This window comes from Nyctibius grandis, chromosome 5 (genome assembly GCF_013368605.1).
Source record: "Nyctibius grandis isolate bNycGra1 chromosome 5, bNycGra1.pri, whole genome shotgun sequence".
Taxonomy (NCBI): Eukaryota; Metazoa; Chordata; class Aves; order Nyctibiiformes; family Nyctibiidae; genus Nyctibius; species Nyctibius grandis.
The window spans coordinates 5,064,626-5,079,401 of NC_090662.1; positions in this window are offsets into that span (position 1 = coordinate 5,064,626).

Consider the following 14,776-nt stretch of genomic DNA (forward strand, 5'->3'; position numbering starts at 1 on the left):
CCATCTGTAGCCACTGAAAAACAATGGACTTTTTCACAGACAATATCAAGTCACCGTCTGCTGATGCAACTGCAGGTTGTTGCCTTGGAGGCTAAGGTCTGGAAGAGGAAAAGTAAGATAAGAATGTGGTGAGTTATCTTACTGCACATCTCTTTGGCATACCCTGGCCCTTGTGCAACTGATGCCTGCATCTGTACTGACAGAATCACCAAAGACTTTTGAAGTGCAACTCAGATAAACTTAAGAAGCTGGATGGTTGAAAGCAGGTAACCATGAGCCCATTTATTTGTCATCAGTTAAGATTTTCTGTGATTAGATCAGTTCCCCAGCTGCAGAGATACAAATAGCTCATAAAATACCTGGCTTTGCAGGTTATTAGCTATGTTTTCTGAATGACATGGGTTTCCAAGTTTGTTCCCTGTACAGGCCATGAAGATAAAACCCATTGAAACCAAAGAAAGTAGCACACCAGTGTCTGTAGTAGCCCACATTGTGAAGACTTTTTCTGTTTGTTCACAGTTTTCAAGCATAGTTTACTGGTTGATACCTTTATGAGGTATCTATTTCCCTACCTGTAGGTCCCTTGATGAAAGAGGATTCATTAGCCTGAACCCATGACAGTTACTGGAATATTATAAGGACCTGAGGTAACTAGGTGTGTCGCATTAAAATTATCAAAATAAAATGCCTGCCTCAAAGAGTTGCTATCTTGGGTGAAATCTTCTGCAAACAGTACTGGACTGACTGCAACTAAGTGTTGAGCTGCTTAAGAAGGTCTTCAGCTTCCCAGTAGCTGCAAATCATGACTCCAAGATGCACTAGATTTTCCAGACACTAAAGGTTTGATTCAACTGCCCAGACATAGTTGTCCAAGCCTCTGGTTATCAGAGACAGCCAAATGGGGCAGGCAGCTGTCTATCTCTGACCTTCTATAACATTAGCTGGAGTCCTGGGCAAGGTATCCTCAGGCCTCTCAACGGACATGACATACCTATATGCAGGCAACAGACTTGAGACCTTAGGAGAAACCATGCAGGTCTTCCTGGAAACACCTGCATCATTCCCCAATGTCAAATACCTTCAGAATAATTTATCCTGTTTGCTTCTGCCATCCCCACCTCTTGTCCACAGCTCCTCTTTCTGGACAAAGTGTTGCTTGAGCTCTGCAGTCATGTTTCACTCTGAAGACGTAAATTGTCCCTGACTAAAGTCTTCAACAAGATCATGAGCTGGGAAGGAAAGGACTTTTTAGGTCAGTTTACTTGCATTTAACCCACTAGAGCTGATCCATCATCTCCATTTTGTGTAAGGGTGAGCTGAGTAAAAGAGGTCAAGAAATAAATGTTCTGTGGATTATCTCAGATCAAGAGACACTCTGATTAGGCTTGTGTAACTTTGATGACATTAGTGCAATTACCTTAATATACACAATCAGAATCAGATGAGCACACAATTACTGGCAGAAAATTGAATTACATGGATTTATTTGAGCCGTGGTCATAATGAACATTACTATGTGATATGATTTAGAAAAAAAAAATAACCTTGACAAGATGAATTGGGATGGGCTACAGATGCCTACTGACAAAATACGTTGGAATGATCTTCTGCCTAGATCTCACACTGCAGAGTACCTGCAGCTTCTTTGTGGAGCCCTCAAAGTCACTATAAATGTCATGGGCCCATGAAGTTTCTTGGTAAGCAAAATAACATCTTTGAGTGACGTTAAAATACGTGTAGGGTTATACTGTATTTGCCTAAGTCCTACCCAGCTCCCAACAGTCTCCCCATGCTGTGAAGAGCACATGAGCTACTGTCCCAGCAATCACATTTGCGCTGTGACATGCAGGGGCAGGATGCAGACGCCGTAATGCAGCTAATGACATGTGAGGTGAGTATATAAAGCATTGTTACACTCAGCAGAGTCAGTAGAGGAACGGCAGCTGCAAGGCTAACACTTTTGGTTAAATAAGTAAGTAATTTTTAGGACTCCATGGACTGTAATGATGGAGTCTCCTCTGGCTATGACAGGACAACAGATACTCAGCCCAGATGTGGAGACCATCATCATTGCTACTTAAAGTTAGGGACTCAACCCAGTTGACTAAGCAGAGGTAGCAAGTGCCACTTGAGCCCAATCAGGGTGTCCTGCCAAGTCTTTGGCTACTGCTCTGAAAGTGAACAGGTCCACTCTAATCTCAGGTCATGGCTGGCATGCCCATGCTTACATCCTACTGCGTCTCAGCCGGTACCCAACAGCAGTGCTTAAACAGATGAATCAAGCCTTGTATGTCAGAATTCAACGCTGACTCCATCCCACTTCCTTTGAGGCATCCAACTTTTACACCTTGTTGCTAAAGTAACTGAGCTGGACTGACCCTTTCTGTCTTTATTTTTACCAGAAGAACATGGGAGTTAAACCACAGATTTAGATTTTTGTCTTATCTACTCATTTCTCCTTGAAAATGGTCAGTGTCAACCATTCCTGATATCCTGACTAGATTCATTTCCACTGAGAGAACACTAATGGAGATATCTCCATCTGGACTAGTCACCTATCCTCTTTTCTAAGTCAGTGGAGGCAAACAGATGTTGTGCACACCTCATTTCATCCTAAACTGACCATTCAAAATAGGTCGTACCTGAGAAGCATTAGTTTCATTCCATCGACTACAATGGCAAGCTCAGAGGTAGGTGTCGTTTCATCTGTATGTTCATGTTCTATTTCAGTGCATGGCAGTACTATAATACAATCCATTTCTAGCACCATCAGGTGAACAGAGCAGGGTTACCAGCTCTGAAAAACCTCTTCTCAAACCAGTTCCTCTGTTCTGCAAAGTCTTCTTCAGGTAATGGGGCCCCCAGACAAGCCTTTCCTTCTTTTGCCTCATAACAAGTTGCTAAAATAACTTGTTTAGTGAGCCTGTTGTCAAAATTGTGCTTTAATCTGCCTGCATTTTCCTGTGCTGTGTTTGTATGGATGTAATCAGTTCGTAAGAAGGTAATCATGCTGCTTTCATTCTTTTCCTAAGCCTACAGTAGATCAATTTATTAACACTTTGTGATAGCAATCTTGGAACTGCTGCTAATCCAGTATTAACTCTCCCACTAACCTCTTAGTAGTGTTATTCATAGTTTACAAAGAAGGATATTGAAGCCCAAATTACTATTACTGTCAGAAATGGTTGCATAAATCCGGACAGGCACAACACTGAGAAGATCGTGAGATAATCAGTGGAGTTGGTCACAGGCTGAGAAGGAACAGTGGGATGAACACGATGAAAGATAACCATCGCAGACATGCACAAAAACCAACCAGTCAAAAAAACCCAAACCCATACACACCAAATAGAAGTTCGAAGCTCTCATAACAAGTGGTAGAAGGAAAGGAGGCCTCCTGAACAGATCTCCAGCTCACAAGAATTGGTATGGTCATCCTGAAGCCAGCTTACACCATCTGAAAAGTTGTCCCTATGCATTCATTCAGATGTAAAGCCAGAAGAAAACTTTCTATTTACAAATAAAAGCTTTTGCAAACACACTTTTCTAGTCATGGCTATTTTATTGTCTGACTGATACACTGTAGGGAACACAATGCTGAGTTTTCCTGTAGGCTACATTTTTATTTTGCAGCCAGATGTCACAATAAAATTGTATAAGAAGAAACGATATAAATAAGATGCCAAAGTGAGAAAAAATAATCAGCTCAGGGAGAAGGAAAGCACATTTCAGTCTCCAAAACATCAGCAGAAAGTCTTATATTTCCATTATGGAAATAGATGACATTCTTAATGTAAAGGACTCTCTGATATGCTCTGTAATATATTGTCCGGCATATAGTTATTTTGTGAGAAAGCTCTATTATAAACATTCTCTTGCTAAATCTTTCCTACTATAACCCTATAAATACCTGAAATCTATTTGTAATTCAGTATATCTTTAGTTAGCACTTTGATATATTTTGAGGAAAACTACCATAAGAGTTGTTCATTCTACATCATATTTGAGGGGTGACTTTTAAGCATTCACCACATATTTTGATAAAAGGGACCTCAGAGGCAGCTGAATTACTGAAATTCAAAGGAACTGCTGAAGGCACAGCATTAGGAAGGTGGAGTGCTTTTGGCTTATGATGTGATATTTAAATCACTTAAGTCCTAACAATGAGACTGTAGCACTGTCAAATTACGTCTTACCTTTTTTACTTAGATTTCCAAGTATTCTATGAAGACATTAACACTATTGAAAAGTGGGAAAAGTGAACATGTAAATACAAAATGATTTGCCCTAAATTGGACAGTGGCAGAAGTAGACAGCAGGTCTCCTGAAGTCCAGTGTTCATTTCACCTGGAGAGAGGCACCGTCTACAGGAGCCTCCAAGAGCTACAGGAGGACCAAAGCAAGGTATGAGCTGCAAGCTGAATGCTGCTTGTGACAACAGAAATTGCTGAACCATTTCAGCTGAAACGTGGTTTCAACCTAGAGTCCTTTGCAAAGCCAACACGATGGCACCTATTTTCTTGTAACCCAGCAGTGAGGTGGTAGGCTGGGATTCAATTTCCTTGACCTTCAAGGATTTGAAATCACATTCATCTTCTCTTAATGGAAAGGATGACAAGTAACACAGGGAATGGTGTTGCTCTCTCCTCTTGGAACCATACCATGCATGTGAACCGCTTCACTTTAAATTTGCTCAAGGGAAGTAAATGTAAAAATTACACAGGTTGCTAAGTAGCTTTCTGGAGCCATGGACCTGGGCCACCGTGCAAAACAAGTCTTGTGCTTCAGCAATAATTGTAAGCCCCTATCAGGCAAAGCCAGATGGTAGAAAAACCTGTGAGGAGCTACTGGAGAACATACTGTCCCTTGGTGCTCAGGAGTGACTGCCCTCAAGGCCATGTCTCCAGCCCCTCTCCAATGCATGTTTGAACATTTTATACAAGGCAGAGAGATGCAAGCAGGAGAGGTTGAAAAAAGCAGATGCAGAACATCATTACCAAGCATTTAAAACCTCCCAGGCAGAGAGAGGCAGTGGAAAACACCTGAGACTTTGTAGTCTCCAAAAACTGAATATATTTGCACTGGGCTGCTCCCTTCTCAGTGCATGAAGGACACAACAGTCTAGCTTTCCTATAAAACACTTTGAATGAAGCATTTCTGACAATTCATAGGAATGTTGTGCTGGGTGCCTCCCAACCCTCTTTTTTTTTTTTTTTTAGCTATGAAACAAATAAGAAATTATTTCCGTCTTGAGTCAAGTTGAACTGGATGTTTGCGTTATCTTTAATTTTGAGGGTGGACAAGGGCTCAGCCCCCAAACAGTTATTAATTCGGTGCAGCCAACTGTAACAGGTACCAGGTATGAGTTTATAAACCAAAAGAGTGGAGGCAGGTTATAGCGAGGTCTGCATGAAAACCTGCTCTGAAAAAGAAAGCACACATTCCACTCAATAAAAGAATAATAAAGTGTCAGGTAGGAAATAAATATTGAACCTAATTTTCCACCAGGGAAATCTCTGCAGTAACTAATTCAGATGGAGAATAAAACAAAAAGGCCCTATATCTCAACCTTGGCAATAACCTGTCAACAAGCACCACTCACCTCTTGTCTCTGCTCAGACCTGATGCGTGCATGGGAAGAAGAGGTGACAACTGCCTTACTGTCTCCCTTTACAAATCAAATCAAATAAACCATGCATGAAAGAAGTTTCTTGCAAAACTTTAATAGTGCATTAGGATCCCTCAGATATTCTTCAGCAGCAAGGACAAGAAGTTAACATGAGGTTGTTCCTCTCACTGCTGTCAGTAATTACATGAGATACTGCAGGTGAGGAGATTGCTTTGGTATTCTGTCAAGAAATTAAAACGCTATCATGGTGAAGGCAGAGACTTTTGGTTGCTGGTGGTGGTTTTCCTGTTGAAACTCTGCAAGATTAAAACTGGGGCTGGCTGAAAAATACAGAAGACATGGTAAAATGTTAACATGTTGAGTGCCTGTGGTAGCTTGGGCTGGAGACCATTACAAGACAAGTGAGGTTTGACTTCCTTGGAGCTAGAAGGAACAAAGTGGTGGTCAGGACCTACAGGCTGTCCCTGCTGCGGTGAACATGACACTTGTCCGTTCTGGTTTCATCTTGTGCTCCCTCGCAGAGGGAAGTTCACACTGTGTCACTGCCTCTTCCCTGCACAACCACTCATAGTGACCTTGGTTGTCTGAGTAGCAGAAGTTACTGTTGGGATATATACACACTGAGGGTCCCTGTGAGTAGGTGTAACCCACCTGTAGGCTGGTATTGCAACCTTTCCCTGGAAAACCAGATATTGCCCCTGTGTGATCTGCTTGCAGAGCCCTATACGCAAGCACCATGGGAATGTCACGCCTCCTTTCCCCTGGAAGCAAAAATAGGGAGAGCAGCACAGTGCCTTCTCAGCAAACAAAAGGAAAACACTAAAAGAAAAAAGAAGTAGAAAAAAAAAGCCAACTAGGATCACTGTTCATGCCTGCTGAAAGCCCATGTCTGAGTTGTTCCCACTCTGGAACATATTTGCTTCCATCCCTGACTACATGGAGTAAAGAATCAAGACCTTGTCACAATCCTTCCCTGATATCACCTGTCAATGTGCAGTATTCAGCAGATCAGTGTAACCATTTCCTAAAGGCTCAAAGAGTGTTTCCTTTTAAACACCAATGTCTGCTCTTCCCAGTGCTTCACAACCTTTGGCTAAGCTCATCCTCTATCAGCCCGCTTGGTTAACCTCTCCCAACTCCTTAACTACCTTCAGTGCCTGTTTCTCTTTGCTGTGCTCCACAACTCAGTCTAGGCACAGTGCTGTTGCTCACACATAGACCTCTAGCATTGTATGAGCCCTCCTAGGATACCTGAGATGGGCCTGATGGTGCTGATGTGGCACAAGACAGATGAGAGAAGTTCACTTTTGGAGCAACATTCAGAGGCTAGGCAGCATACAGTGGGGCATCCCTGATAGTGGGTGCACGCTTGAATATTCTGTTTTCTATATTTTTCCTTAAGACAATAATAAAAATATTAATATACCAATAACATATTAATATCTTCCTATCTTAATAAAAATATTAATATGCTTATAAAATAGTTTCTTGCAGATGATGCATGTCTGAGTTTCCACAGACAAAGAGCAAAGCATATCCATCCAATTTGAGATAACTTCTATCTCTACAGCCTGAAAAACAATGACAGAAAGTTAGGGTGGTCTGGAAGGGGAGGAAAGTATGGAGGAAAGCATGGAGGAAAGAAGCAATTCTATTATACAGGTTGCAGCACCCCAGAAATGTCTACAACTGTAGGTGGAAAGACCTACACTGGAGCTAGTCATCCAGGGTGCAACTGCACCTCCTTAGTGTCCTGTGCACCAGTGGACAGTCCTTGAAATACTTGAGCAAGCCACACATGGCTGATAGATATGCCATCGGCTACCATGGGAAATAGGGAATTGGAAACAGAGCATTACTCATCTCACTGATTTTAAACATCTGAACCAGAGCAGGATAAATCATTCTATTGGAAAGGCTGCATCTCTCCAGTGATATTAAAGGAGTCCATATATCCCTATCAAGAAAGAAATGACCTGTCCACTCCCAACTTTTTGAGCCTAAGTCTAAGAGGTAATGCATGGCAAAAACAGTTCTCACCACCCTCACCTACACCTGGAGTGTGACATTCCTTCATGTCATGTTTGTCTTGCTCTAACATCTCATCAATATCTCAAATTACATGTCCCCCGGACAAGGAAACCTGTCTTCCTGTTACACCTGTAAGGCATCATGTAAGTTTATGTGAATGATGCATTAAAATAAATAACCGTGTGTTTCTGTGTCTAAGGGTTTCAAGCCCAGAAAATAAATCACCCATTTCACTTTACAGTTTTACCATTGGCACCTTGAAGAAGTAGCTCATTAACGAGTGAAGGAGGATGCAGAGGGGGGAGGAAATCCAATTTCTAGCTTGCAGTATTTTGCTAAAAACGTTGATAAAAATTTCTGCTATTAGTCTCTGTCAGAAATGCTAAAGTCATTACTGAAATGGTGTGGCCAGAGGGCACCCTGCATCACAGCTCTCTGCAGAGTCCGAAATCCTTGAATAAACATTATAAAGCACAACAAAACTGTTTGTATTTGAAAGTTTTTGAGCAATTAAAGTAGTACTCAGCTCTGTTGGTAGCAGACAGTCAAGCTGAAAGGAAATCTCACCTTCTGCTTACCATCTCCTAGGTAAATCAGTGTGTTGTGCTTGTTGTCCCAGCTTGCATCTATGCAGGCTTTGGTAGGGTTGGCTGAGCATGCATTTAAGTATCTCACCCAAGCACCAAATTGCATCCACACAGGGTCCCCTTGGAGCACACTGCTAGGATACATACTTTGCATTGGCGTGGGAATTCAACAACCATTCACCCCCTTTCTGCAATTCCTTCCCTTATACCAGCTGCACATCATGTGGGAGAGCTGAGCTCAGCTGTACATCCCCATGTCCATCATCAGGAGGTCAGGACTCAGATGTGAAGACAGAAGAGTGCTTGGATGGTGAGAAGAGAGGCATCCACAGAACTGTCAATCAAGATCAAAAATCTTGTTGCCCCAAAGCATAGTAATTGTAACTTGTCAGTGGCTGCCTCTGTGCCTCCATCAAGAACAAGTTCCTGAGAAGAAAAGGCTCATAACGTCTTTTGAGGTTCAACACAGCCAAGTGTCGTGTCCTGCACTTGGGTCACAAGAACCCCACGCAATGCTACAGGCTTGGGGAAGAGTGGCTGGAAAGCTGCCTGGTGGAAAAGGACCTGGGGCTGTTGGTTGATGGCCGGCTGAATATGAGCCAGCAGTGTGCCCAGGTGGCCAAAAAGGCCACCAGCATCCTGGCTTGTATCAGCACTAGTGTGGCTAGCAGAACTAGGGCAAGGATTGTCCCCCTGGACTCGGCACTGGTGAGGCCGCACCTCGAATCCTATGTTCAGTTTTGGGCCCCTCACTACAAGAAAGACATTGAGGTGCTGGAGCAAGTCCAGAGAAGGGCAATGAAGCTGGTGAAGGGTCTGGAGCACAAGTGTGATGAGGAGTGGCTGAGGGACCTGGGGGTGTTTAGTCTGGAGAAAAGGAGGCTGAGGGGAGACCTCATCGTTCTCTACAACTGCCTGAAAGGAGGGTGTAGCGGGGTGGGGGTTGGACCCTTCTCCCAGGTAACAAGTGATAGGATGAGAGGAAACAGCCTCAAGTTGCACCAGGGGAGGTTTAGATTGGATGTCAGGAAAAATTTCTTCACAGAAAGGGTTGTCAAGCATTGGAACAGGCTGGCCAGGGAAGTGGTGGAGTCACCATCCCTGGAGGTATTTAAAAGCCGTGTAGATGTGGTGCTGAGGGACATGGGTTAGTGGTGGACTTGGCAGTGCTGGGTTAATGGTTGGACTTGATGATCTTAAAAGTCCTTTCCAATCAAAACGATTCTCTGATTCTATGAATGTTTTCCTGGTATTTACAAGCCAATGGCGATTTCTGCTTTTTGTGTGGTTTAAAATCCTAGAGCTCACATTCCCCAGGGATTTCCATAGGAGTGGGGTACTGAAGGGACATTGTGAATCTGGGTTTACCACTGGCCTTCCTGAGCACAAAGGTACCCATCAGCTGCAACATCCAAGGAGCTTAGGACCTACTGTCTTTACTACTGACTCTCTTCTGTACAAGTGATGATTCACCTTTTGGGCATACTGAAAAAATGAGTTAATGTTTGGGGAGCGTTATAATGATATAAACTGTGGTAAAAATGCTAAGTATTATTATTGTTCCACTTTGTCTTTCACTTAAATATAAAGGGGGATTGTACATCTACTTCCCAAGTGTCTCCCAAGGGTGTTTCTAAAGCAATTATGTTGGCTGACACTGTTGAGCTTCAGAAAATGGAAACGATTCAGAGGCTGACCAATCAGCCCCTTTACCAGCAGACGAATCTAACGACTTCAAAGCTATTCATTAAGCAGTACTATGAATTGATTACATAAATTAGCATGCTGCTGACAAGGCAGGGAAGGGAGGAGAAGATGGGAGAGGAAGCCAACATAACACATCCCTCATTTGGTAAAGACAGTGGTTATTAGGAGCCCAGAGCTAATGAAAGAGACAGATCCATTAGGCACGTGCCGCTGTAAGGGGTTGATTGCTCCCCCTGAGAAATGGCTGCTCCTCTTGTTACTGGGGGATTATATTTGTTCTAGCTTGTTGATCCAGGGGTAACTCTGTCACATTTAACAAGAAAGTATAGCTTATAGAGAGAGGGAAGGAAGATGATTCTGTGATAAACTTGCTCCAAAACCATCACTGAAATCTTCCAAGCCCACACAGTGCAAGGCAGGTTGGTTTTGCTGTTAAAAGGGAAGGCGTGTGAGGACAATTTTCTGTCTGAAGCACCTGTATTGGGGAGAATTACAGTCAGAACTATCAGAAACAGAAAGTTTTTTGATGGAGACTTTGAATGACAAAACGTGACAGGCGTGCTTGAACCCTGCCTCCAGTGAAAACTGCCTGCCCAGGACTATGGTGCTGAGTCTCATTGCAGGCTCCCTTGAGCTTAGTAAACCTGGATTGGAGCTAAGAGGATCAGATCCTCTCATGGAAAACCTCATCAGAGCTCAGTGAGCTGCAGTCAGACCCCATCTGCCCACGCTGTTGTTTGGAGCTTGCTTTCCCCTCTGCAATAACTGATATGTTGTCCCTACCTCGAGTCCCAACACACTATGAAACCCTTCATTCATGTTTGGAGCCACTTTAATTTCAGGTGGGTCAGCCTTGAGTTGTCAACATCATCTCTCCAGGCAATGCAAGCATAGTTTCACAGTGCAACTTCCTTCCATGCTAACCGGAGAGAGATTGAATAAAATGGTCTGATTTCAACGCTGTCTGCATCCAGGATTACTCCTTCATTCAGGACTCTCTGGACAGTCCTCCCAGTGCCCCCCTGTCTAGTTTAGTCCATATGCCTGTGTAACTCTGAGTATAGACAAATCCCTTGTCTTTTTTTAGAAGCAGGTTCTCCACCCATTGGAGATGCTTCTCGCTCTGCATTAGGGGAAGATGGGTTCAGTTATCTTCCATTGCTGGTCTGTATTGCAGCATGATTTGAGTAGTCTCTAATTAGAGGGACATAAGTGTATTGTTCAGCCCTTCATACCCTTAAGTACATGCTTAAATTAAGCACATGCTGAAGTGCTCTTCTGAATCAGGAGCCTGAACAAGCTCGGGCTGTGTTTTCCGCTGTATTTTGAAATTACTGCAATCATTATTCCAAGCGCAGCTCGGGTACTGAAACTAAACAAAACCTCTTGGAAAAAGAAGCTCTTAAGCAAAAGGCACATCTCATTCGGTCACGTTTTACAGACGGCCATCTGCTTGGTGAGTTTGATGCTGCTGTTTGCCTAGCAAAGGTTTGCACGCTGCAGGAACATAACACCATTGTCATTTTGTGACTGACATTAGTTAACAAAATATTGTGCACTCTTTGAAGAAGGAATTGATCTTTTACTCTGCAGTTTTATTACCAAAGAGGGAGGAATCCTGAATCTGGTATCTTCTCAGATTTCTTCTGAATTTGCAAGAAAAATGTTCTGATTTAAAAGGGAAACCAGTCACAAACTGGTGAGTGTGGTTCAGGGAACAGACCTCCCTCACTGTTTCAGATGGCTTGATGGTTTCTGCTGGAGAAAAAGCTGGGTTTGATGGATCACCAAGAAAATCCATTATGGCAAATGAATGCTGACGGCAGCTGTACAAATTTAGACCAACTGACTTTTCTATGTCACAATAAGAATTCAGTAAGATCAGAAACTACCAGAGCATCATTAAATTTGGATATTTGATGAAGCAGCTTTGTGCAACAATTGAACTTCAGAGAGGATTTTTCTGTCCTTCACTATTGAAGTAATTTAGTGGATTCGTTATTTGTTATAAAAAACAATTGGGATAGGGTACCTTGCTAACTCTAGCTGCCTAGGGATTACACAGAGCTTGCTGTATTATGCAGTTGCTCCTTTGCATATTTAATTGACTTGGGGACAAATACTAAAATTTGTAATTTCCATATTGCCAGATTATCGTACACTCTTCAATGATTGTTCTCTCTATTTTTTATGATCTGTCAATTTCCGCACTATTTCAAAAGACCATTTGACTGCCTTAATGCCAGAAAAAAATCATAGGGTGTTTTCTCTTTTTTTTTTTCTTTCCTCAGCATAGGAAAGGCTATTTTTATGACTAGAAACCTATCATTACCATTCATTGAGCACCTTCCCTTGCCATTGCAGATAAACACTGAGCTTAACAGTTTTTAGCCTTGAAAAAAAATAAATAAAATTTCAAATCTGCTTCTAGGAAGTCTTTGGTAAATATCATGTCACCATGGAGTGCCACATTAATAGAGAGTGTGAAATACAAGTGTGAAGTCTATGATATATCTATACCCTGTGCTTTTATATGTCATAATATTTAGTTACCCACAACTAAGGAACTCACAAGATTTTTGAAGTGCAGTAAGCAGTACTTTGCACATTTTACAGACAGGGAGATTGAAAGATACATGATATAGAAGCGGTGGTTGGTAGGAGGTAAGGCAGCTCCTCAAGTACAGCTCTTGGTACTGATCTGCCGTCTTCCTATTCCACATACAGCCCAGGATTTGTCAGTTCCTTTTTTAAGTCTCAGTGTTAATACTTGCTCCAAATGAAGTGCCCTTAGATTTATTTACACAAGGACCTGCTATTGGGGGGACAGAACAACAACAATGGGTGTCCTGAAGCACCTGTTACGGTGGGTTCTGCCCATTGGCCATCGCCCTCCAGTCCTCTGCAAACCTGAGACTGATCTGAGCAAGTACCCTCAGTGTGGGATAACGAAAGCAATCATCACTTTCATTCTCTGCTGTCCAAGGTGCAGAGGCTTTCTGCAGATCAGATGATCCCCAGGTAACCTGACAAAGCCACTCTCCTGGGAGCAGGGGCTTTCTAGGAGGTCTGTAGCAGAAATGGGTCTTAAGACACATTTCTTGAGTCATGCTCTAGTGCTGCTGCTAAAAGACTTTTCACTGAAGAAAACCATGAAGTATGCACTCCTAGAGGACAAGTGTCCCTCTCATGAGGTAAGCAGTGCAGATAAGAGACAAAATAATAGCAAAATACTAATTGTGTTTTGGAAGCCATTAAACTCTCCACAGTGATGTGCTCCTCTGGCATGGTTGAAACCACGTGGCAGGGCTAGAGGCTCTGAACATCCTTCTAAAAAGATGTCAATGCAAAGCTTACCCCTTTTCTGCTATAGAGGAAAAAAGTGGTAGAGCCAGAGAACAATATACCCATTCAAGCTCTTTTAAGTTTTCATTAGTTCCTAATGAAAGCTTTGCAGATGGAGGAGGCAGCAATTAACAATTAACAGTAATTAACAATTATTCCTTCTGCTTGCTTCCTGCTGGAAAAGGGAGACAATTAGAGTCTCTTATCCTGTCCCTGCTCTCCTCCCTCTCTACCTTGGGAATTATGTTATCAGGGAATCATTTTATTTAGCAAAGTACCTGCTTTTGCTTGTAGTAAATAGTTGCTGCCTTAGGGCCAGGTTTTCAGATATGCCTGAAGATACAGTTGAGTACTTCCTTCTAAAAACTCACAAGGTGCTTTTCTGTGTATATAAATGTGTAAATAGTCGGTCTTGATGTATGAAATAAGAAAGGAGAAACCAGGGCACGGTAATGGATTAAGGCATGCCATAGGGAAAAGGAGATGGTGAGTGTCAAAGAAAGAGGGAAGGGATGGATTTCTTTTGTGAACTATACCCAAAAAACCCAGCTTTTACTGTCAAGCCTAAGTCCATCCAGTCTTTTACAGTTGGAGCTCACAGGTATGTGCCTGGGATGTGGCTCTGTTCTTCAAGCTGTCTATCAGTGTTAGAGCAATGTGCTATGCTGGGAGATGAACCTCACCTTGCAGCAAGGCTTCTGAGGTTGGTTGAGCACTCGCCTGAATCAGCTCTTCTCTGCGCAGCTCCTGCTGAAGATCTAGGACACATCTGCCAGTGAATCTTGATCATATAGACATGAGCTAAGAAAACAAATTGTAGAGTTTAACATAAGGAGTCGAAGAAACCGAATGGGTGAAAAAGAGCAGCAGATCCCTGATAGGACAATAAAGAAAATCTGTTTCTGCTAGGCAAAAATCTGTGATGCAGACAGAGAAGTTAACAGCTGTCCAAGAATGAATTGAATGGAGAAGAGAGAGCTGCATGCTTAGGATATAAGGGAAAGAATTAAGGTAATGTAGCATGACTGGCAAGGAAACAACTTGAACTGAAGTCATTTTGGACTGGATGGTAGGACAAGTTCTCTAGAGATGGTGCTGTGATGAATTGCCATGTCTGGACTTGCATGTGGGCAGAAGCTCTTGTTAAAGGGAAAAGTTTCCCTGAGGCTGGCATTAACATGGGAGACTTCAACATCCTAGGTGCAGACTGGGAGTCAAAATACTACTTTTAAGAGTTGGTCCCCAGTATCTTTGATGTGATGATCACCTGGGCATAAAGTAAGGCAGAAATGGCTGTCTGTGTAGGAAGAACAAATTTTAGAAGTGCTTGTGGTAAAAACAAGTCTGCATTAAGTTGATCCGGTTTCTGTTAAGCAGAAGGGTACATCAGAACTGGTCTGCAATGAAGATTTCAAAGGGCCCAGGGTTTCTTTATGTCAGTTATGTAAAAACTACTTGGAATGGAAGTGGGGAAGAA